The 23105-nt window shown below is 46.7% G+C and overlaps 1 long non-coding RNA gene across 1 annotated transcript; it reads right to left on the bottom strand.

The window, feature by feature from the left end:
- Positions 1-3316: 3316 nt before the first annotated feature.
- LOC123354255 lies at positions 3317-18836 on the bottom strand. Its single transcript, XR_006574690.1, has 3 exons — positions 18723-18836; positions 17284-17360; positions 3317-3481 (listed from the first exon to the last, which is right to left on the bottom strand). It is a non-coding gene; the product is annotated as an uncharacterized LOC123354255 (long non-coding RNA).
- Positions 18837-23105: the final 4269 nt, after the last annotated feature.

The raw sequence follows: 23105 nt of genomic DNA, 5'->3' as shown, positions 1-23105 counted from the left end.
CTGGAACACTGCAGGACCCCAAAGCACAGTGGGTTGACATTGACACATCACCCCTGAAGAAAAGTGAACTACCCGAGTCTAGCCTGGCACTATTTATACATCCTGATCCCCAAAGTAGGAACTATTACATTCCCCACCATTTGTGGTGCCCACACAGTACTGTTTAGAACCAAGGCTGAACTCAAGTGATGGAGAATGAAGTCCTGGCTCAACTAAAGTCAAGGGCAAAATACCCCTTGATTTCCATGCGGCCAGCAGTTCGCCCATTATTTCCAGAACTGTAGTGCAGGATTGCAAGCAATCTCTAATAGGCAAATGTCAAACAAAAGTTAGGTAAACAATTCTCTTACCAAACCGAACACTCTGCACTCTCAGCCTCTGCACGCACACAGAGTGTGTTCAACAGGAACATTTCACTGCCTCGCCAGTGCCTAACAACTATAGGGGCATGAATGACTGTGAGTCTGGTCCTGGAGGGGGTATTGGTGGGTTAAACCACGTAGTTCCAGGTTTCTGCACAGCGGGAATAATGGGGTTAAACTACCTGTGGTCAGAATGAGTGTAAGCAAGCGACAGGGGGGTACATGTTGTTCCACTGGAGAGGCAGAGGTGGATGAAAAAATGACTGATGTCCATTTGAAATGGAAAAAGGTTCCTTTGGGAGGTGGTGTAGCCCATACTTTTGGCACGCTACAAACATTTTCTTCTCTTAGCTGAAATTGATCATAAACAGCATAATAGGAATATACTGGCTTTATTAAAACATTGACGAGTTCCCATGTGTGTATGTGTGTATATATATGTGTGCATAAATGCACATGTGTTTATATGTGCGTGGGGATGTTTGTGCATGTATGCGCTCATGTGCATATTAAGAGGCAACAAGTCTTCATGGCAGAGTTAACTCAGGTGATCGGCACCTATGTTTCAGTACTCGCCTTAGCCTAGCGCTGGTGTCTGAGTCCATTGGCATGCTCTAGGACCCCATTCTGGCTCCCGCAAAAAGGTCTGGAATGATGTCATGGAACTTCTGATCCTCGTGGTCCTGCAATGCTTGTGTGTAACATTCACCACTGCCTAGCAGCCACAGTGCAAAGCCATACCTGAGTAATTGGGTCCTCACTAGGGCTGCACTCATCTGTGTGTGTCGCTAGGACTTCTGGGGGCACATCCCATGGCTCTTTGTGCTGCAGTGAGCTGAGTGGCTGTGACATTGTGTGACCTTGGGGGAGTGCCCTGTAACCCCCATATTCCTCATTTATACATGATTGTGAACTTGAATATAAAGCATGCGTTGTAAGGTATGAGGGGAAAGGTTATGAGCTGCTGAAAGTCGTTTCTCTATCCATAAATGTATATAATTAATGCATACGAAATTATGAGAACTCTGTTGTATGGTTGTCAATAAAACATGCTGTAAATTGGGGGAATCAGCCAGATATTAGCTCCCCAGAGGCAACAGGAAGGAAAATAGCCAACAACCGAGCGGGGTGTCAAACAACCCGTCACCAGCTACAATGCAGTGACTCACTTGCATGAAACCACACCAAGGGAATTGCTCGACCTTGCCTGGAGACTCAGGAAACGCCCCCAGCACATGGACTGAGGGTATAAAGAGACACAGTGGCCACATGCTGGGCCTTTCTCCTTCACCCACCTACGCTGTAAGCAATAAGGACACTCTGAAGACTGTAACTGAGGGGACTGGCCCAGATTTCAAGAGTGAAATCTGTGTACTATGAACTGCACTATCCAGTGCGGTGAGAAAAACTGCTAATCTCAATGTTGCCCATTCTAACAGGGTTGAGAGTTCAGACTGTTATATTTTATTTTGGTAACTAACTCACTTGATATTACTTAAAAATCTATCTTTTGTAGTCAATAAATTTGTTTTACTGTTTATCTTTACCAGTGAGTTTGCCTGAAATGTGTGGTAAATCTGCTGAGGTTAACAAAGGCTTGTTGTGTATGTCTTTTCCATTGATGAAGTGGTGGAATGATTAATAAATTTGCACTGCCCATCTTGAGCAGTGAAAGACGGTATATTCCTGAGGTACAGTGCTGGGAGCTGTGGGGATTTGGCTCTGGTGCCTTTCTCTGTGTAATTCATGAGTGTCTGTGGGAGCATTCATGCAAGTGAATGTGTGGCTCCATATGCTGTTATGCTGAGTGATCACAGCACATGGAGCGGTTTGCTGCTTGTCACTAGTAAAGCAATGTGAGAGACAGCCCAGGCTGGAGAGAGTTAAGGGTGCACAGCAGTACCCCAGTTCCAGGCTCCACTCTGCGGATCCCATCACAGTTGTTCTGTGATTCTTTCCCAGTGACTTATGGGAGAAGTTGTCTGTCCTTCTAGGCACGGGGGAGGGGGGAATTGTGGGACGGGCAATGGAGGACTCTGATCAGCACTCAGGTGATTTAATCTGTGTCCTCACTGCAAAATGAGTGAGTTACCAGCCTGAGTTGAGAGTGGCACGCGAGCTCTAATCTCTCCCCAAGCTTGGCCAGCAAGTCCAGGTTGAAAGCACCACTAAACTCACATCAGAAAGCTTTATGTGTAGACAGGAGGAAAGTTAGGGACAACACCCTAATAGGAGCCCAGGTTAATTCTGCAGTGAAGAAAGACCCATGAGCGGCGCATGACCCGCTGGCTGGGGGAGGCTAGCCCCCTAGCCTGCCCCAGGCTAGCCCCCCGCCCGCTCCCCAACCCCAGAGCACCCACAGCCTCCCACCTCACCCACAGCCCTGGAATGACGGGTAGGCGGAGCCTCAGCGAACCAGGAGGGCAGGTGGTGTGGCTCGAGCCGGGACCACCCCACAGGGAGACTGAAACCGCCACACGGAGCAGAAGCAGGGGGAGGGGGTTGGGGGCAGAGTGTGGTAGGGGCCACGCCTGACTGTTTGGAGAGTCACAGCCTCCTCCAGCCTATGGTACCCACCAGCCATGGACCAGCCCATAATGAAATGCTCCTTTTGACCTTAGCTATGGAATTGCAACCAGCTCTCTCATAATACACTCTACTTAAAACTACCAGTCTATTCAGACAAGCCGGTCCTGGGATCTTTAGCAGAGTTGACAACTTTCTTGACTTTACAATGAGTCTTATGAAATCTGGTGTTTTTCTTATGATTAGGTGAGGAGCTCAGCTTTTTTTTTAAAGTAAATTTCTGGAGCTCATGGTTGCAAAGAAAAGCTGGAAAACGTGACATGAGTGCTCCCTAAAGACTCAGAAACCAGAAGGCAAAGAAAAAGAACAAAAATGTTATTATTTTTAAGACATGATTTTTTTAAGCTAATATGATTGTTGTGGTCTGACTCGTGATTTTTGCATGCAGTGCTGCCGTCTGCATCTTGTTTCTGGGTCGGCAGATTGTGACACCCTCTTTCCAGCAGTCAGCGCCCCTTTCTTCACTACCTGCTCCATATCATTTCCTGTCTCTTCAGTTGTGTAATTTGTTGCTGTAGGTTCAATGACAAACACTGAAAATGAAACAAAAGCAAAGATCCCAAATCACTGACGGCCAGAATGGGATCCGCTGAAGTATACTTTTCTGTACACGACGACCCATTGATTTCAATGACTTCGGGCAGGTCCATACTCACCGCGCGGGTCGACGCGGTGAGTTCGACTTCTCGGAGTTCGAACTATCGCATCTCATCTAGACGCGATAGTTCGAACTCCGGAAGCGCCGCGGTCGACTCCGGTACTCCACCACTGCAAACAGCGGTGGCGGAGTCGACAGGGGAGCCGCGGACGTTGATCCCGCGCCGTGAGAACGGGTAAGTTATTCGAACTAAGGTACTTCGATTTCAGCTACGCTATTCGCGTAGCTGAAGTTGCGTACCTTAGATCGAACCCCCCCAGTGTAGACCAGGCCTTAGGGCCTGGTCTACACTAGGGTGGGGGGTCGAACTAAGATACGCGACTTCAGCTACACGAATAGCATAGCTGAAGTCGAACTACCTTAGTTCGAACTTCTTACCTGTCCAGACGCCGCGGGATTGAAGTCCGCAGCTCCCCTGTCGACTCCGCCACCGCCGTTCGTGGTGGTGGAGCTCCGGAGTCGACGGGTGCGCGTTTGGAGTTCGAACTATCACGTCTAGATTAGACGTGATAGTTCGAACTCCGAGAAGTCAAACGCTACCCGTCGACCCGGCCGTAAGTATGGACGTACCCTAGGTGGTGCAGCTTTGATTCCGTCAATGGAGTAGCACGCAACAGCAATGCGCGTTTCGGGGATGAGGAAGATGATGAGGACAAGTTTGAAAATAGCTCACAGCAAGGAAGCGGAGAAACCATTTTCCCCGACAGCCAGGAACTGTTTCTCACCCTGGACCTGGAGTCAGTACCCCCTGAACCCAACCAAGGCGGGATCCCGGACCCTGTAGGTGGAGAAGAGACCTCTGGTGAGTGTACCGTTGTAATTATTAGACATGGTTTAAAAGCAAGTGTGTTTAATGATTACTTTGCCCTGGCATTCATGGGCAGTACTGCTACTGGAAAAGTCTGTTAACGTGTCTGGGGATGGAGTGGAAATCCTCCAGGGACATCTCCATAAAAGTCTCCCGGATGTACTCTCCCGGATGTACTTGCAAAAGGTTTCTGGGGAGGGCAGCCTTATTCCATCCTTCATGGTAGGACACTTTACCAACCAGGCCAGTAGCACGTAGTCAGGACTCATTGCATAACAAAGCACTGCAGTGTATGGTCCCAGTGTTTGCTGGCATTCAAACAACATCCATTCTTTATGTTTTTGTGTTATCTTTAGGCGAGTGATATCATTCCTGGTCACCTGGTTGAAATAGGGTGACTTTATTAAGGGGACATTCAGAGGTGCCCGTTGCTGCTGGGCTGTTTGCCTGTGGCTAAACAGAAATGTTCCCTGCTGTTAGCCACATGGTGGGGGGAGGGGGTGAAGTGATCATCCCAGAGAATTGTGTGTGTGTGTGGAGGGGGTTAATTTGGGTTTGTGCTGCACACTAAGCCAAAAACCGCCACCAGTCCTCCTTTTAACTGGCCAACTCATTTTAAATGACCAACCCATCGGGTGCTTGGTATGGGAAATGAGGGCGCTGCTGTTTGAAACCATCCCCACATGTTATGAAGGTTAAAGAAGCCAAAAGACTGTGTCTTACCATGTCTACCAGCAAGCCAAATTCTGTGTCCCACCGGCCCTGCATATATGATCTCTCATACCAAACCGGCAGGCCCTCAATAAGAGGCAGAATGCGACCTTGTACCAAAAGCACATGGGCTATGTAATGTTAACAGCAAGGTTTACCATGATAGAGTCTACCCATTGTTCTATAAAATGTGTCTTTTTAACTACACTCTCCCTTTTTTTCCCTCCACCAGCTGCAAATATTTCAATGCTCACACTATCTTCTCCTTGTCAGTGGCTAGGGAACATTAGAAGGTGGGAAAAAAACGCACTCGCGATTAAATGTTCTCTGAGCTCATGCAGTCGTCCCACACTGAAAGAGCCCAGCAGAATGTGTGGAGGCAGACAATGTAAAAGTCCAGGAAAGCGCAATATGAACACGAGGCAGGGCCGGCTCCAGGGTTTTGGCTGCCCCAAGCAGCCAAAAAAAAAAAAAATTAGAGCCACGATCGCAATCGGGAGGTCCTTTGCTCCGAGCGGGAGTGAGGGACCCTCTGCCGAATCCCTGAAAGTGCCGCCCCACTCCTGAGTTGCCGCCCCAAGCACCTGCTTGATATGCTGGTGCCTGGAGCCGGCCCTGACACGAGGACAGGTGGCGGGCTGAAGATAATAAGTGGCAGGCTGAAGATGATAGGTGGCATCATCTTGCTGACAGAAGGCAGGAGTCAATGCTCAGACTGCTGGAGCATCAAACTCATATGCTCCAGCATATGGTTGAGCTGCAGGAAAGGCAGCTTGAGCACAGACCACTTCTACAGCCCCTGTGTAACCAACCACCCTCCTCCCCAAGCTCCATAGCCTCCTCACCTAGACACCAAAGAACGCGGTGGGGGGACCTCCGGGCACCCAGCCACTCCACCCCAGAGGACTGCCCAAGCAACAGAAAGCTGGCATTCAATAAGTTTTGAAGTGCAGTGTGGCCTTGTCCTTCCCTCCTCCCCCACTCCTCCCAGGCTACCTTGGCAGTTATCCCCTATTTGTGTGATGAATTAATAAAGAATGCATGAATGTGAAGCAACAATGACTTTATTGCCTCTGCAAGCAGTGATCGAAGTGGGGAGGGGAGAGTGGTTAGCTTACAGGGAAGTAGAGTGAACGAAGGGGTGGGAGTTTCATTACAGTTAGGGATTCCTATTGCAGCAAAGCCATCCACTATATGACCTGCACATTTCCCAGAGTCACTACCCTTGATATCAGCAGCTCAGTGATCGTGTTGGCTACTTGGATCACAGCAGCCCCCACAGTAGATTTGCCCACTCCAAATTGATTCCCGACTGACCGGGAGCTGTTTGGTGTTGCAAGCTTCCAGAGGGCTATCGCCACTCGCTTGTGAAATGTGAGGGCTGCTCTCATCTTGGTATTCTTGTGCTCCAGGACAGGGGAAAGCAAGTCACAAAGTTCCATGAAAGTGCCCTTACGCATGCGAAAGTTTTGCAGCCACAGGGAATTGTCCCAGACATGCAACACTATGCGGTCCCACCAGTCTGTGCTTGTTTCCCAGGCCCAGAATCGGCTTTCTACGGCATGAACCTTCCCCATTAACACCATGATGTGCACATTGCCAGGGCATGTACTTTGAGAGAAGTCTGTATCCATGTCCTCATCACCCGCTGCTGTCGCCTCCTTGGCCTGGTTTTGCTTTTGTAGGGTCTGGTTCTGCATATACTGCAGGATAATGTGTGGTGGTTATAGTGCAGTGGCAGTGATTTGAGCGGGCTCCCTGATCCCAGTGCTGTGGCATCTGCGCTGAAAAAAGGTGTGAAATGATTGCCTGCTGTTGTTCTGATGGAGGGAGGGGGGCTGATGACATGGCTTACAGTATTGTCACACAGAATGCCCCCTCCCAAGGATTGAACTCAAAACCCTGGGTTTAGCAGGCCAATGCGCAAACCACTGACCTGCCCCTCCCTCCACTATTGGGGGGAGCAAATGAATACAAAACAAATCTGGTCTTTTTATTGTTTTGATCTGCTCTATCTCTCTTATACATCTTAGGCTGGCAGCAGACGGTGCAGTACGACTGCTAGCCATCATCATCTACGGGCTGCTCGCCAGAAGATGGTGCAGTACGACTGCTGGCCATTGTTGTCTTCCATTTATGTCCAGGTGCCCCCAACCAATCTCACCAAGATCGGCTAAAAGACCTCCCAGGAGACGACGATGATGACTACCAGTCATAATGCAAAGTCTGCTGCCAAAAGGCAATGAGCTGCTGCTGTGTAGCAATGGACTACCATGTCTGGCAGCATCCAGGAGACATACGGTGACGGTGAGCTGAGCGGGCTCCATGCTTGCTGTGGTATGTCGTCTACATGGGTAATCCAGGAAAAAAAACAAGAAACGATTTTTTACTGTTGCTTTCACGGAGGGAGGGAGGAGGGCCTGACAACATTTACCCAGAACCACCCGCAACAATGTTTTTGCCCCATCAGGCATTGGGAGCTCAACCCAGTGTTCCAATGGGTCACAGAGACAGCGGGAACTGTGGGATAGCTACCCACAGTGCAATGCTCTGGAAGTTGACGCTAGCCTTGGTACTGTGGACGCACTCCACCAACTTAAGGGTCTTAAAGGTCTTAAGTGAGGACACTCACAATCGACTGTATCAAATCGATTTCTAAAAAAATTGACCTATAAATTCGACCTAATTTCGTAGTGTAGACATAGCCTAATGTCCTTGAGTCTCTCCTTATAAGGCATATATTCAAATACTTTAATTATTCCTGTGGCTCTGAACCCAGTCCAACATCCTTCTTGAAATGTGGATACCAGAACTGGACAGAGGATTCCAGCAGTGGTCACATCAGTGCCAAATACAGAGGTAACATAACCCCTCTACTTCGTATTCCTCCATTTATGCAATGCATTAGACCTTTTGGCCAAAGCATCACACTGTGAGCTCATGTTCAGCTGATTATCCACCATGTCCCCAAAATCTTTTTCAGAGTCGCTGCTTCCCAGGGGAGAGTCCCTCATCCTGCAAGTATGGAGGACATTCCCTGTTCTCGATGTAGATATTTACATTTAACCATATCAAAATGCCTGTTTTCTTGGGCTCAGTTTACCAAGCAATCCAGATTTACCACTTTTCATTATTTACCACTCCCCCAATCTTTGTGTTATCTGCAAACTTCATCAGTGATGATTTGATATTTTATTCCAGGACACTGGCAAAAATATTAAACAGCAGAGGGCCAAGAAACACACCCACGTGATGATTTCCCTTTTACAGTTACATTTTGAGAAGACCAGTTAGCAAGTTTTGAATCCATTTAATGTGTACCATGTTGATTTTGAATCTTTCTACTTATTTAATCAAAACATCATACACTACCAAGTCACTCACCTTATAGAAGTCTAAGTCTATTACATAAACACTATTACCTTTAGCGTCCAAACCTTGTACTCTCAACAACAAAAGACATCAAGTTAGTCTGACAGGAATTATTTTTCATATTTTCTCACACAGTGCCTCATTATCTGGGCATGTTGTTACATTCATGAAACTCATGGGGTACACTATGCGTGTACGCATGCAAACTTTATTTGAAGCAAGAAACTCAGGATGGGCCCTAACAGAAACCATCAATGGACTGACTGCACAATCTGCAAATTCTCACAGCCCTCTAGCGCTATAAACAAGGGAGCAACTTCCTCTAAACACAACACTTACCTCTCCATTCTGGATGGGTCTGTTGAAGGTCAGACTAGGGCTGGGATTTTTAAAGCCACCTGGGGCTTGGATCCATACATCGCTTTCAGTAGGACGTGGGCATCCAAATCCCTTAGGCACATTTGGAAACCTAAAGCCAGGAGTATGAGCCTTAAAGTCTTTAAAATGTGCTAATGGGCCCTGACTGTTCATGCCTCTCATCAGCTGTGGTGTGACCAGGAGTTCACCCTTCCTGGTAGGAAATGGTAACGATTCTGCTAACAGGCAATATTTGCAGATGTCCAAGCTTCTGAAGTCAGTTTGGGTGCTACTTTTGCAATTACTCGCTTCATGAATCATGAGCAAGGTTTGAACCTGGAGCATTCAGTACTACCCCACAGACACCTTGAGCTAGCTGTGTTTCTTTGTCATTTCTAGGGGTGACATTACTTAGTCATGGATTCTGGACCAGACACCAAATCCTATTGGTTTCTCTTCCTAGGTAAAGTGGGCCTTCTGGTAAGGGGACAAGAGGCTGAAGGCATTAGGCCTGACCCCAGAAGGGAAAGGGTTTAGGCCATAATACCACATATGGTACAGCATCATGTCCTGTGACCTCATGTATGGTGACATCACTTCCAGTGATGGCATCAGCCTTATTTTATTTCATGACCAATCTTTTATCTCATCCATCAATCTCATTTCAATACAAGCTATGGGCCACCACTGCATTCTAAGCCTCAATTTGTGGTCACTAACTTTCTTAGTCACTCTTCGGAGTGAGTATGTCTCATGCTTGTTCTCAGGCAAACTGACTTGTTCCAGGAAACTTTGAAGAAAAATCTCTTCAGCCTTTTGAGTTATGTGAGCATAAAAAAAAAATCCATCTCTAAAAGAAATGTTCAGTCTTTGCGCTCGGATATCTCAAAAACAAGTTAGTTTTAACATCCACGTCTTGGCCTGGCATAGCTGTTGGGTGGGATGCCAGCTTTGCTGTGTTTGAAAACATTTTGTCAAGAAATAATGAAGTTAGAATCAATTCAAAATTGCATACCATGACATCAGCAGCACCTCGTATTCCTTAAAGGAAAAGCCCAGGGACAGTGCGAAATGCCAGACCCAGACAATTTTGCATCAACAGCAGGGGAATCAGACATTTGAATGAACATTGTTTAATCAATCCTAAAAAGAATGTGAAACATACTCATCCTATGGACCGTCATCCATCCTGTCTGTCAGGACTAGCTATCTATCTTGACTAGTCTAAAGCACCTGAAGTAAGAGAGTACTACATGTTCATATGGAGAGGATGGGCAGAGATGGAAGACATTTCTCTTTCATTGAGTTCAGTGGGAGGAGCAGCTAGCTCTGAGTGCTGTCTTAAGCTCTTTAACGCTTTTTGAAGGCGGAAATTTATTTTTGTTTACTCTTTAGAGACACCAGGTGGTCGGAAATCTGCACAAGATGAACCCCACGCGATCCAGCAGCCTTCAACTACCTGGAGGGGAGTTCCAAAGAGGCTGGAGCTCGGCTGTTCTCAGTGATGGCAGATGACAGTACAAGGAGCAATGGTCTCAAGTTGCAGTGGGGAAGGTCTAGGTTGGATATTAGGAAACACTATCCTATGTTCCGGCGAGGAAGCTACCTGGATCTAGGAGCGTGTGAACCCATCTTCCCTCCCCTTTCCTTTCTGTGTGGGCTACTGACAGTCTGATCATCTCACTGGACGCAATCAGAGTAAGCGGCGCCGTCTCCCAGAGACTAGCCGACGCTCTTTGCTGAAGGGAGGTGTAGAAGAGTCGTGGTCATCCTCATTAGTCTCTCCTGTGTGAGTACCCTGTAGGGAGAGATCCTTAGTTTATGAGCCGTTAGCGTGGACAGGGCACCCTCTGTGTGTGTAAATGGAAAATGGGTAAGGGACAGTCTAAACATTCTACCTCACCCCCTAAAAATTTTGTCAGTTTAGTGAGCAATTAAGAATGGGGGAGCCCTGCAGAATTTGCACCATCTATCTGTTTTACCCTTGTTATTTTATGTTTGCTTTGTTTGGTACTGTTGGTGTTATATGTTAAGAATTGCATGATTAAAGGTGAACCCTAATAGAATAAGGAAACACTATCTGGTTTTGGTGCACTATCTGGTTCTGGTTCTGTTCTGTTTAACCGGTTACTGTTGTTTTTCTGCTCTGTTCATTTGGGCGTTAGGTGTATGGGCGGAACTGAACTTCTCGTTCGTAATTCCTCAGGGTGGAAGCCATGTGTGCGATGAAGCTCTGAGGTTGTATTGAGATCCTTCTGTACCGTCCCCTGTAATGGACAATGTAATAGAAGTAGGAAAATCGGGCTTAGACTGTAATTCCCTCTGCTCTCTGTGTAATTTTCTTTTCTGTTTAAGTGTCAGCAGACAAATGGGTGGGTCTTTGGGTAAACCCCCTAAAGGGGTTTGGATTATATGTTAAGTAAATGGCCTTTACCCAATGGCCATGTATTTCTGCCCAGGTGGCAAGCCTCACAAGGGAGGACTCGGGTAGTCTTGTGAGTAAAAATGTTTTAGTGAAAAGACCAGAAGGGGGGGGGGCTAGTTAAGAAGCCCACCCTCCTAGCTAAACTGGTAGTGGAACAAGTTGGTGTCCATGGAAGGGACGGTTCAGCAAGAAAAGCAGGATCGGGCCCAGGCGGGCAGGCAACAGACAGAGAGATTGGAAAACAGGTTGGAAACTTTTGAGGAAGGAAGTGGAAGGAAGGAGTAAGTAAGTATAAGCATGAGGATTTCAAATACCCAGGAGGATATTTGGAATGGTGATTTGAATTGGTAAGGGGCTGTTGGAAGACAAGCAAGTGATTTAAGGGAGAGTGAAAAGTTAACTCTGTAGTTGCTGGAGGGAACAGGAGTTGAACTTTGTAAAAATGTTAAAGAGAAAAGTTCTTGGTGTCTTTAAAATGTTTGTAAATAAATTCAGGCAAAGAAATTATTAGATTGCAATCATTTGGCTATGAACAATTTTGTTGAATTAGCTGAAGAATGTATACAGTGCTATGTAATTGAAATTTTATTAGGCTCTAAGGGCACTATTAGTTGTGATGTTTTCTTTCAATGTTTAAAAGCAGGCCAGAAAGCATCTGCATTAATGCAAATTATCTAACTGATAAGGTAGAAGCCACTAAAACCTGGGCTGCCTATGAAACACATACAAGAAAATATGGGGTAATTCCCCTGTTTTGCCTGAAATCAACAAGGGTATTTGTATATTTTAAGCAATGATTGACTGCCCAGAAGGGGTAGACCTCTGTTTTTGTCTTTCAGATAATCAAAGAAAATTAATGCCAGCTGAACAGCATTCAACGTACCATGATTTACTGGCACAGTAAAAATTATGTCTTGTGTTATATGTTCTGTCTTGTGGTGTTTGTCTCGTGGCCAGAATTGTTGTGTTTAATATTTTTATGGGATGGTCTGGTTTAAAATCAAGCGGAAGGGTTGGATTGGAATGCAGATACTTGTTTTGTTCCACCTAGAATACAAAGTGTTTGGATACATCAAAAAAATGTGATATACTAAAGTCTAATACATTTTCTTAAGTAAGAGAAAGAAACTACATTGGCCAAATCTTTTAATTAACAATTGTTATTAAGATTTGCATACCAACAGTCTTTAAAAGCAAGGACATGAAAAGTTAACCCACTCCCCATATTGTACATGGGATCCTTCTGGCTACTTCAGACTTCTAGCCAGAGGGCTGAGGATGGTGGGAAGCTATTGGACTACAGGTTGTATTGAATGAACTCATCAAAGTGGGTGTGCTTGTCCTGGTTTGTTGTTCTAAAGCTCTGTAATAAGGTTATTTTAGTGAAAGGGTATATGTGGCATACATTAGATAAGACTAATGTATTGTATAACAGCAATGTGTATTATGTGTTCATTGTTAACAAAAGGTGTATAAGTAAAAAGTAAAAGTTTCCTTTGTAGGTTAAAAAAAAAAGCCAAAAAGGGGAAAAGGAAAAAGAACGCGTTAACTGAGAAAAAACTTTAACTAGCAAGCTCAGTCCAAAAATGAGACACTGACTCCATTCAAGGACACTGCTCACAGCTAAGACTTGGCTAACAACCAAGAAAAGGGGGGCTTAAATGTGCCCAAGCAGCTGTAAAGTCTGCAAAGACAGGCACTAATAAAATGTGTTAGGTTTCTTTTTTTACAGGTAAAGAAGTGCTACCCAAAGACCCTAGCAGCCCTGCCACTCCTTGGAACCAGGAGACGGGATCAATGTAAAAGTCCACCAACGAAAGACTGCTTTGGCTCCATGCTGGAAAGGCCCTTATTAAGTCCTGCTGACTACCGACACCGCTGTGAAGTGCCAAAGACTGACTGCCTGGACCCATGATTCTCACTGCAAAAAGACCCCTCCACATCAGGAGAATTCTCCTACTGATGATTAGCCTATTTCTCCTTCTAGCTCCACTGTGCCTTCTGGACAGCAGAGAAAAAGGACAAGGTGACGTGCTAGTAACCTCTCCCTTGTCCACTGACAAATCTACTGTGCCTTTAAACTTTTCTAGAAAAAGCAAAACCATTACAGGGTGATGTGCTGGTAATCTCCCCTGTAGGATGCTGAACCACGACTGTTTCGGGAAAGAAGAAGAAACACTCACTCCACTGACATTTCCAAAGTCCAGGAATTCCTGACTAAAAAGGCCATTGAGAACTGACCCTGGTGAAGAAACAAAGAATTATACACTGGCAGGAGAAAATTTTTTTTGTGGGACCCATGCTTGGGAATGTGGTATTAATTGGATTTTGGGGTTTATTCTACAGGCTGCTCCCTGTGTTTTGGATAAATCCTTCAGTATGTATTGCCCTCCCTAATTGGATTTTAAATGACATTGCCCTTATCCAGTTTTCAGATCACTTCTACATACCCAAATTGCTCACAAGGGGCACAACAAGATTAGATTAGCACAACAAAAAGCCTCTGGAAAGAAGGGAAAATTGACCAGATCCCTCTGGGCTAGGGCCAATAGTGCAGCAGCCATTTGAAATATTCTTAAAAGCCAAGAACATGATAAGAAATTGGGCCAACTAGAAAAGGCCCCTAGCCTTATTTTTGAAGCTCAGCTATCTTAAGTACAGGCTGGAGTTGGTGAGTTACATGTCATTTCCACCCTTAGTTCTATGACCCAGAAGTTACTGACAGAGATGGTATTGAATATCACTGAGGCTGGGAAGGCATTGCAGTGGGATCTAGTATGTTTAGAAATCCAGGATTTCCTGAATGACCAGCTGATGGCCATTCCGAGTGATCTTGAGCACCAGACTTGGCCCACTGCCCTTACAGACACATCAGGAGTACCATCTGATCTGTGGTCATGGAAACATACTTGGACACTTTCTGGATGAAAGTGTGGACATTCACAGTGCTCCTTCCAAGCATATGGACTGGTTAGGGTGGGTGTGGGCTCCCACATACCGAATCCTGCCGAATCCATGGGGAGGATGCATATGGGACTAAATTATTCACCAAGACAGCTGGGAAATTAAACCACTTGGTATACTAAGCCTGATTTATAGTCAGTGCCCCGATCCTTTAGTTGTTAAATGAACAAGGTTCCACTCTTTTGTCCATGCATTCATTCCTGGGTTGGGGGTGACTAAGCTCAAAAGAGCAGTTGTACATATTTCTGCAGAGCTTCATTGCTTTTTGTCTTCAAAGTTTGAGAAAACTCAGCCAAAAATTTGTTGAGTATTCTCAAAGCGGGGAATTGTTGGTGTCTCTAGGCCTAAGTAAACCAAAGTTGTGACTTTGGGCCTGAGTGAACCAAAGTTCTTCCATGCTGTAAACTTTAACCAGCCTAAGATGCTAATAAACAGCAAGCAAAATGTGTAACTGTCAGCTGTCTTAGCTTGCAGCTGCAGGACAGCTCGAAACAGCAAAAAATGGCAGTAAGTAAGGGGGAGAAGGGGGAGGAAAATCTGCATGCGTCTGTGCTCTGAAGGCCATAGATAAATGTGCGAATGAGAACAGTTCTAACAAGCTACATTATAGAGTTAAGTGTAACTGTTGCAAGGGGGAGGGAGGAAGGGGGAAAACCAAGGGGGGTATAAATGCTGGGACCCCGCCTGCGTGCGGGGGTGCAGGATTTGAGATGCTTTTTCTCCCTGGCACCCAATTTGAGCTCAAATAAACTTGGTTTGCTTCTCCACCCTGGTGTGTTAATTAGTGCGACGCACTCCGGGCAACGAACCCCCACTGTTGCTCCTCCTCGGGCCCTTTGGGCCGGCAACAGGATCAAACAAAAGAATGTTCAGTGTAAGGTTCAGTAGAAAAAAATGTGCACAGTTACGAGTGGTTCAGTCTTGTTAAAACACTGAACAGGGCTCAGGACACCAGGGTTCCATTCCTGGCTGTGCCACACAGTCTTTGTGTGACCGTGGGCAAGTCACTTAGGATCCATACCATCACACCCCCGCCACATAGTTATCACACTCAGGTTACCATTTAAGGACTCCGGGAGGGGACGTAAAAAGTCAAAAGAAAGCCTGGGGCATGAAGTCTGGGAAGCAGTTCATCTGAGAAAGATCCTGAGGTTGTAGGATGCTAAATATGAGCTTGCTGTGAGATGCTGTTTTTATTGGAGGTGGAGTATGTGTGTGAAATCACACACTCGGAGATGTATCACCATGGTTTGTTAAGAATGGAGGCAAAACTACTGAAAAATTTTGGCCACAGAAATAATTCCAAGTTTGGAGGATAACCATCAGGAAAGGTGCAGGGAACTAAAGGAAAAGCTTCAGAGGAGACATGAGTCAGTGTATGTGGATCGCAGTCTATAAACCATTTGGGAAATAGCATGTATAAAGCCCTCTGGGAGATGAGAAGCAAGAAGAGGAAGAAGGAAAGTTCAAATGTGTTGAACAGTAAGAGCAGCTGAGCCACTGACTAGATTCCAGGGATGGCCAGTGAGGCATCATCACTGCACAGGTTCTACATGTGGCTGGATAAGGATGGAGTTAGGTGAGAGTCCTGCATCTCCTTTAGCCTGGCCGTCTATGGTGTCTGACGTTCCCAGTGATCACATGTGCACAGCGTTCTGCGGCAAACATAAAGGAAGTGACCAGAACTGGAGTCCAGACAGTGAATTCTCAGAATTTTCCGCCCTCTGCCTATCCCAAAGGAGAAAAACCATGTGAGCCACCCTGCTATCTTCCTAATGCAACACAGCCCAGAGCTGTGTAGGTACCACTCCTTTCAGGTGAATTGGACCAGCTCAGTCCAGATCAACAATGGGCACTGTCCTTTTGAGGCTGCACTGTGATGCTCCAGAGCCTCAGCTTTCGTTTTAAAGAGGAGGCCTTCAGCCCTGGTGGTCATAGAGAAACCATTCAAATGTGTTCCCCCAGCCCTGCCCAGTGCACAAGCTACGCCCTGCCACTGGCCCACCTCCTTCAGTTGCAGCTCAGGGGCCAGCAGCTCCCCCGCGCCCCCGTTCAGAACCTCTAGCCTCACCCAATGCAGCAGATGACCCAGCTCTCATCCTTGCTCCCCACACAGAAGGAGCCTAAACTGCCTAACACCCAGGCTACCCAATAAAACAAAAAAGCAGCATTAACCCTCGCAGTCCAGAGAAGGTGCGCACGCGCTCTACAGGCCCTTCCAGTGAACTCCTACGAGATGAGCGGAAATCCTGGCCCTGCTCTCTGGCAGCATTTCTGCAAGAAACACAAAGACCTCTGGAAGCTACCAACGGATTAATGGGAGTAATTGGATGCCTGCTAGACACTGACATTCATTTTTATATTCTCTGGGTCTCTTAAAGTCCAGTTGACTGTATTTTACCCAACCTGCAGGTGACAGGTTGCCCAGATTCTCCCTCTATTATCCTGGGACCATCATGGCTACAAAAAGACTGCAAACAACAACCGAAGGGTAAGTCAGTTCTGTACCTCTGAGAACCCTGTGGGGCTGCTCATCGCAGGTCTTGATCTGAATCCCCCTGGTGATAATTCCAGACTCACTTTGCTCGAGTAGCAAGCAGAAGAGCTCATTGCTATAATGTGATCAGCAATGGGAGTCCTCTCTCTCCAAGAGCACCACACCCTAGCATCCATTACAGTGTGTAATAACTCATTGTAACTGGAAACAAACTCCATGCAAATCTTGTTAATTCAGCAGGCTTCCTTATGATTGAGCTGGCTTGATTTAGGTTTGACTATGAACACTAGAAAGTACTTAACACATGTTTAACTCCCAACTTTAACACAAGTTTAACTCCTTGCTGAGGTGAAGCTGCTGTACATTTTAACCCAACCCCACCAATGTCATTTAAAGCCATGCAAAGACTTAGATATATGGCAAGATTGCCTGAGAGTAACTGACAAAACAGAGGTAAGGGAAGAGGATGGGAGTGCTAATCCAGACTTGTCCCACTGACAGTAATGCTCCCCCTTAGCAGTCAAGAGGAATTTAAGAGGTTACCTTTACTGTGCACAAGTCAGACTCATCCTTGTTGTTTCCTGGAGGAGGGATGGAGGAAATCTCTCAGAAGCCACAGACTAGGGTAAGAAATTTTGTTTCAGAAAGTTGTAAAGGTAAAATGAATTTGATCCAGATGGATCAGTTGGGGGCCTGGAATCACCTGACTGAGTCTGGAGAAAGCAGCGCCCCCCCGGGACTGGCAGCACTCAAAGCCAACACCCGGGTTAGACCATTTTAAGTTTTTCCAAGTCATGTCAGATGTGCTTTGCATTCTAAGATGTGATGTGCAGCCTTGTAATTAAAATGGTAATGGGTCAGAAATCAAGTGCAATGTCCATGTGCCGGTGTCCGCAGGAGCCCGGCTGGTGGTTGTGGGGAGACATCACGCTTGCTAGGTTGGGTAATCTCAGCCCTGTGTTAAAATCAGGGAGTTCTTCGTTTCACCATCATTGCCCTTTATTATTTTTAAGTGCCCCAAAGCGTACTAGATATCGAGATCCAGTGCAAGAGGAAGAAAGACAAGGACACTGGCTTCCAGTCCAGTGTCAGAGATAAGTCAACGTGATATCGGCGGGGTACAGGGGGAGGAAGGCTGAAGATTATAACCATACGAGTTAATGGGGTCTCAGCTGCAGAGTCATAGATTTTAAGACCAGATGGCACCAGCCTGACCTCCTGCGTTGCCCAGCCCAGCCCATGTGGTTGAGGCATGTTCCCATCTTGGGGATTCCATACAGATACTATGTTTATTGTTGTTGTTGTCATCTTGTATCTGAGCATCAGACAAAGACGCAAGCGGGAGGGAGGGTCTGAATTGGGAGAGGTGAGTATCATGCTCTGGATCAGCTACTCTTTCTCCAAATTGTTAGGTGCCAATTGCACAAGTCAACAAGCGTGTGACTCAAAGGGGCACTGTCAGCTCACCTTAGTATTCAAAACCAAAATCTGCATTTTCAAGCCCAATACTGTGCTTCCCTCTCTGTGCTATTTGTGTGGGTCCCCTAATGCCAGGATCTGAGTGCCTGGTCATCGTCCTTATATTTCCCCTCCCAGCGCCCTGCGAAGTAGAGAAGTGCTGTTACCTCATTTACCTATGAGGGACTGAGCAGCTAAGCCTGCCACAGGACAGAGCAGGGAATCAAAGGCTGGGCTCTCTCAAGTCCCAGGCTCATACCCAGCATTTCCCCCAGTTCAGTCATGTTTCCAGGTGTTCTCTTTTGTGGGGAGTGAGGCCAAGAAATGATGTCACACCCCATCTTTGATAGCCTCCCCATATGGCGGGAACCCCTTTGTTCTAAGATAAGTTCCCAGCCCAGTTTGTGGAAAAATACAGGTACCAAAAGGGAGTTCAATACCATGTGGTCTGGTCACCTGCCCTTGCTGAGTCATAGCAGTCACTATCCATAGTCTGTTTGAAGCGTCCCCAGATGTGGACAAACCTTTTCCATGGCCACTGTCTTTGTTGATGGGTTATTAGCACTGTCTAGCTTCTTTATTGTTGGCTGCTGCGGGTGTTACCCAGAGCAAGCACATCTGAAATGAAGATGCACAGTCAATATTCATAACTTCCATAGACACCTCACATGACAGATCTTGTATAAGGTGCATCATAATTATGTCATAATCATACCACTACAATTACTATGGTGTGCAGTGTCACACAGTGTTCCTACTGGTGCCAGTCCCTGAGACCTTCCTGACACGGTTTTGGAAGGCAGCAAGCCGGTCCCTGGTATCTAAACGGCTGAGAAACACTGGAGTAGGTGACTGTAGACAGGCAGACTCACCCCTGCGGCACCTCATGCTGGTGACTCCTGGGAATTAGCTCATTCCAGCTCTGGAGCACCCTCTGCAGACCAGTGATCCATCTGTTCTCTGACCCCTGTGTCCCTCCCAGGACCCCAGGGCCCTGTTTACTTGGGGTGCTGCCCCTGGCAGTAACCCCTTTCTCTCAGGGTCTCTCCTCCCTGGGGACCCCACACCCACTATCCCCACCTCGCCTCAGTATATGGCTACTGCCAGTCATTGTCTAGCCCCACGCCCTGGGGCAGACTGCAGTCTCAGCCTACTCATCACTGGCAAGGAGGGTTTGGACCTAATGCCTTGGCCTACCCCCTGGTCTGCCCTCTGCACCCCCCAGTACCTGTTAGCCCAATGCTAGGCCGCAGCCTGGGGCTTTCCAGGCTGGAGCTCCCCAGCTCCTCTGCCTTTCCCCAGCCCTGCTTCACTCAGGTACCTTGTCTCAGTTCCCTGCAGCCAGACCCTTCTCCCTTTACAGCTAGAGAGAGACTGTTTGCTCCAGGCTTCCATGGCCTTCTCATAAGGCCCTGTTGCTCAGTTTGGGACGTGGCCCCAGCTACAGCCGCTTCCCTCAATCAGCCAAGGTTTTACCTTGCCCAGCCCCAGCCCTCTGCAGGGCTTTTCTAACCCCTTCCAGGCTGGAGCGGGTGGTCACCCTGCTACAGAGACCCTTGCAGTCCCTTCTAGCCCTTTGGTTCTACGAAATAGGTGAGTATGTTGGTATATCAGCCCCATGTGGGTAATGATGTTAAGCTCTCATTAATAAGGGTTGTGGTGAATAATACAAGATTATAATAATGTTGCCCCTTCGCCTGAGCCAATATTTGGGCTTTGCTGGGTTCTGTAAGGAGGAAAAGGAGAAAAAGAGCCAGATATTTCTTTGGTGCAATCTTGTTTATTTACAAAGACTTGAACACAGGAGGACCAAACAACAGAAGGCAGTTTCCTCCCTCACAATTTCTAACCCTGCCTTAAATTCTTTGACTCAGATTCAGTGCCTCCCACTATTCTGCTCCGTGGACTAAATATTCCAGGCTATTCCAAAGGCCAGATAGTGCAATCTTCCCAGCCATGAGGTTTTGACACAGAAGCACCTCTAGTTTTCCAATTACTATTATTATTATTGACCATTTATACGAAGGGCCTCAAAAGGATAGAGAGTCAGCTCTGCATGGTGCTGTACATATTAAGGTAGACACAGCCCTTGCCCTGAACAGCTGACAGTCTAAGGGTTTGTCTACATGTAAAATGAGGTACCTATGTTAATGGGCGAGGTCCTCCTGTCAGCCTACTACTCTACCTCCTCAAGAGGTGGTAGCTATTTTCTAAGGCCTGATCTACACTGGGGGTTAGATTGGTTTAACTGCATCACTTGGGGCAGGTCTACACTATGGGGGAAAATCGATGTAAGATACGCAACTTCAGCTACGTGAATAACGTAGCTGAAGTCGAAGTATCTGATATCGAATTACTTACCATCCTCACTGCGCGGCATCGACGTCCGTGGCTCCCCATGTCGACTCCGCTACCGCCGTTCGTGTTGGTGGAGTTACGGAGTCGACATGAGCGTGTTTGGGGATCAATATATCGCGTCTAGATGAGATGCGATATATCGATCCCCGAGAAATCGATTGCTACCCGCCGACACGGCGGGTAGTGAAGACGTACAGTGTTGATTTTTCATACCCCTGAGTGATGTATTTATAAAATAGTGGCACTTATAAACTAGTGGCAATTTCTTAAATATGTTTTAATTCCTGCACTTGAAAGCTGCCTCATGCACAAGCCAGAGGCAAAATCAACCTGTTTCAGTGTCTGTATGGTGATATGATTTCTCAGGCTAGCAGATGAATACTAGGCAAGTTGACATACTTGACAATTTTTTTTCAAAAGGAGCCATCTCCCAGTCATTAATTTCCACAAATCCTTACTTTGCTTATTCAAAAATTGTCAAGGTGTCACTGAAGAGATTAACCTGAAAAGCAGAAGGCAGCAGGATTTCAATTTTTGGAGGTACAAAGAGGAATGAAATGAGGTCCCCGTGATAAGCAACATGTCTGTAGATGGGGTCCTAAAACCCAGCTCCTCCTTAATACAGAGAAGGGGGTTAAACAGCAGCTCCCTACCATTGCACTGGTGAGTCCAGGATTGGCTACTTACAGAAAAAGCCCACAGTAGCAAGTACATTTTGGACGTACATTTAGCTAAAGTGCACTCTTCATGCACAGTAAGCATGTCCACTCGGGGACCACGGACCAGCTAATGCACCTTAAATTCACACCCTAGCTTCGTGTACATTAACGTTCCCCGTAGACAAGTCCTCATTCTCACTCTCACTCTAGTTAGTTATTTCATACTCAGTGGAACAGATTTCACAGGAGAGATTGCAACCTACACTGGAATATCACAGTGCAGTGATTTGGGTAATCACCTGAGAAGCAGGAAACCTGGATTCAAATCCCTTCTCCATATCAGGCAGAGTGGGGAGTTAAACTGGGCTCTCCTACAGCCTGGGTAAGTGTCCTAACCCTGAGCTAAAGATTATTATTGCAGCGGGGAGGAGTCCTCCTCCTGGCCATTTTGTGTGGCATTAGACAAGCTCTGCAGCTTCTCTTACAAGAAATGGCTTGTGAGGCGAGGGCTCTCAGCTGTGAATCCCAAGTAGAGCAAGGCGCCTCCTTCCAGCCTGGCCTTAGACACCCAACTCCCTGTGAGGGAGGGTGCTCGGGATTCGTCTTTCTCTAGGGCATCTGCTACTGCCTGGCTTAGGCAGCTCCCCACCTAGTATGCTCACTTTTGTGGAGCTCATTCTTTGGCACCTCTCGCTCCCCATCCATTGCATAGGAAGCCTAGTGACTAATTCACAGTTTGTGGAGTCTACTGGCTAGATAGGCACCTAAAAGGGACTCAGTGAATAGAGAATTCCGGGAAGATAATGTAATTAATGCCAATCAACATGGGTTTATGGAAAACAGATCCTGTCAAACTAACCTGATATCTCTTTTTGATGATTACAAACTTGACTGACAAAGGTAATAGCATTGATGAAATATACTCAGGCCTTGTTTACACTACACAGTTTTGTTGACAAAAGTCAGCTTTCATTGACAAATCAGTGGAGGAGTACACACTGCAATGCTCTTTCCGCCAACAAAACTCTCCTGCTTTGCCAACAAAATAAAACCACCTCGACGAGAGACGTAGATATTTTTGCAGCAAAGTTATATCGACAAAGCAACAGTTTTATCTGTGCTTGGTTTTATCACTGTAAATGGCCTCCAGGAGGTGTCCCACAATGCCCATCCTGGCCACTCTGGTCAGCAGTTCGAACTCTGATGCCCTAGGTACACAGGCATCCACCCCTCTCTTTTTAAAGGCCCAGGAATTTTTGAAAATTCACTTCCTGTTTACTCGGCGTGGAGAGCTTATATCACACCTTCCCAGCTGACCATGGTGGCTCCATGCAGCAAACACTCTCCTGCTTGGAGCACACCCGAGTTGTTGGATCTGCTGGCACTGTGGAGAGAGGAGGCTGTGCAGTCCCAGCTCTGCTTCTGCAGTAGGAACTTCGATACCTACAGTCAGATTTCTCGTGGCTTGTTGGAAAAGGACAACGAACAGGACACAGTGCAGGGCCATGCAAAGAGAAAGGAGCTGAGGCAGGTCTACCAGAAGGCAAGGGAGGCAAACGGTCACTGGATGCCATCCACTGCCAAGAGCAGACAGTAGACTCAATCCCAAGGATAAAGTCATGGATAAGGAGGTTGGCGGATGATGTGGAGCAGATGGCAGGGTTATCCAGTGGTGTGGCAAGTCAAGACCTCTTTTCCACTCTGGAAGGGTCTAGCTAGTCCCAACAGTCCATCTCTGGTGTGCATGACACGAAGGATAAGAGCGCCCTGGTAAGTGATGCTGCTCGGTTATATGAGGTAGATCTGGCCTTTGCTCTGTATATTCTAGAAGTGGGTGAAGGGACAGAAATGTACAAGACTAGCTGTATTTGAGTGTGCTCCACATTCCCC

This window comes from Mauremys mutica, chromosome 21 (genome assembly GCF_020497125.1).
Source record: "Mauremys mutica isolate MM-2020 ecotype Southern chromosome 21, ASM2049712v1, whole genome shotgun sequence".
Classification (NCBI taxonomy): Eukaryota; Metazoa; Chordata; order Testudines; family Geoemydidae; genus Mauremys; species Mauremys mutica.
This window is presented reverse-complemented; position numbering and strand designations above follow the sequence as displayed.